Genomic DNA, 2,167 nt, shown 5'->3' with positions numbered 1-2,167 from the left:
AGAGGGGTGCTGGGGTTACCCAAGTCCCGCACCCCCCACTAGGCCTGGCCAAGCAGGCCTCCGGCATGGCGTGGGCTTGCCAAGCCTCCTCCTGCTAGACTCCCGGCTCCCAGGAAGGAGAGATCCTTCAAGAAGCTGGGAGACCAGAGGTTCAGAGCCCCACCCAGACCCTCCCTAAGGAGCTGCATGGATAGTGGGGGAAGGCCTAGGGTACCTTCAAGCTCCACCAAGGGACCCAACTCACCGGCTTGCCCAGGCGTGTGGCCCGGGAAAGCCCTGGAGATCTGGAGCAAGGCGGCAGAGGGGTGCTGGGGTTACCCAAGTCCCGCACCCCTCCTAGGCCTGGCCAAGCAGGCCTCCGGCATGGCGTGGGCTTGCCAAGCCTCCTCCTGCTAGACTCCCGGCTCCCAGGAAGGAGAGATCCTTCAAGAAGCTGGGAGACCAGAGGTTCAGAGCCCCACCCAGACCCTCCCTAAGGAGCCGCATGGATAGTGGGGGAAGGCCTAGGGTACCTTCAAGCTCCACCAAGGGACCCAACTCACCGGCTTGCCTAGGCGTGTGGCCCGGGAAAGCCCTGGAGATCTGGAGCAAGGCGGCAGAGAAGTGCTGGGGTTACCCAAGTCCAGCACCCCCCTTAGGCCTGGCCAAGCAGGCCTCCGGCATGGCGTGGGCTTGCCAAGCCTCCTCCTGCTAGACTCCCGGCTCCCAGGAAGGAGAGATCCTTCAAGAAGCTGGGAGACCAGAGGTTCAGAGCCCCACCCAGACCCTCCCTAAGGAGCCGCATGGATAGTGGGGGAAGGCCTAGGGTACCTTCAAGCTCCACCAAGGGACCCAACTCACCGGCTTGCCCAGGCGTGTGGCCCGGGAAAGCCCTGGAGATCTGGAGCAAGGCGGCAGAGGGTTGCTGGGGTTACCCAAGTCCCGCACCCCCCCTAGGCCTGGCCAAGCAGGCCTCCGGCATGGCGTGGGCTTGCCAAGCCTCCTCCTGCTAGACTCCCGGCTCCCAGGAAGGAGAGATCCTTCAAGAAGCTGGGAGACCAGAGGTTCAGAGCCCCACCCAGACCCTCTCTAAGGAGCCGCATGGATAGTGGGGGAAGGCCTAGGGTACCTTCAAGCTCCACCAAGGGACCCAACTCACCGGCTTGCCCAGGCGTGTGGCCCGGGAAAGCCCTGGAGATCTGGAGCAAGGCGGCAGAGGGGTGCTGGGGTTACCCAAGTCCCGCACCCCCCCTAGGCCTGGCCAAGCAGGCCTCCGGCATGGCGTGGGCTTGCCAAGCCTCCTCCTGCTAGACTCCTTATTTATTTATTTATTTATTTATTTTGGGTTTTGGGTCACACCCTGCACCTCTCATGGGTTACTCCTGGTTCCACGCTCAGAAATCACTCCCTGCAGGCTTGGGGGACTATATCGGATGCCGGGATTCGAACCAATGACCTTCTGCATGAAAGGCAAACACCTTACTTCCATGCTATCTCTCTGGCCCCACATTTTTCTTTTTAAATGGGCACAGAACTGGAGGTTCCTAGGACCCCAGGACCCCTGCACTCACACGAGTGTGGACAGCGCCCCACACTCTACTGTCCTCACACTCCAGCTGGGTTTTATACTGCAGATGGAACCTCTGGAGACATCCTGGCCACATGAGACCCCTGGAGAAGTCCTCTGTCTTCTTGTTATCAGACCCCTGAGGATGCCTCTGTTCAGCCCCTGGAAGAGGGAGATTCCAGGGCAGCAGCATGGAGGGGACCCCTCTTGAACTAGGGGATCCATATTTTGCTCTTCTTTGGAAAGCAAACAATGTTTAGAGCAGGTCGGATCAGTAGGGCCACCTGCCCAGAGCCACTGCTGTGTCCACCCACTGCGGGCCCAGTGTATCTGCTTGACCCTTGTTCCTGGCTAGTGGAACTCAGGGTCCCTGTTGGGGACTCCCCTGTCTCTGCCACCCCCAGACAGCTGGGCCAAACCCTCTCTATTCTTGGCTAGTCCTCGCTGAAGTTGCTTCTAGGATGGAGGGGAAGGCAGGTGTGCTGGATTGGGGGTCTGGGCATTATCTTAGGACAGCGCTTTGGCCCAGTGGAATGAATCTTGCACTGGTTTTCAGAACCTGTCAAATGTAGGAATTTCTTCCACGATCATTGGCTTCTGGCAGGCCAAGACGTCTGCCTG

This window comes from Suncus etruscus, chromosome 17 (genome assembly GCF_024139225.1).
Source record: "Suncus etruscus isolate mSunEtr1 chromosome 17, mSunEtr1.pri.cur, whole genome shotgun sequence".
Taxonomy (NCBI): Eukaryota; Metazoa; Chordata; class Mammalia; order Eulipotyphla; family Soricidae; genus Suncus; species Suncus etruscus.
This window is presented reverse-complemented; position numbering follows the sequence as displayed.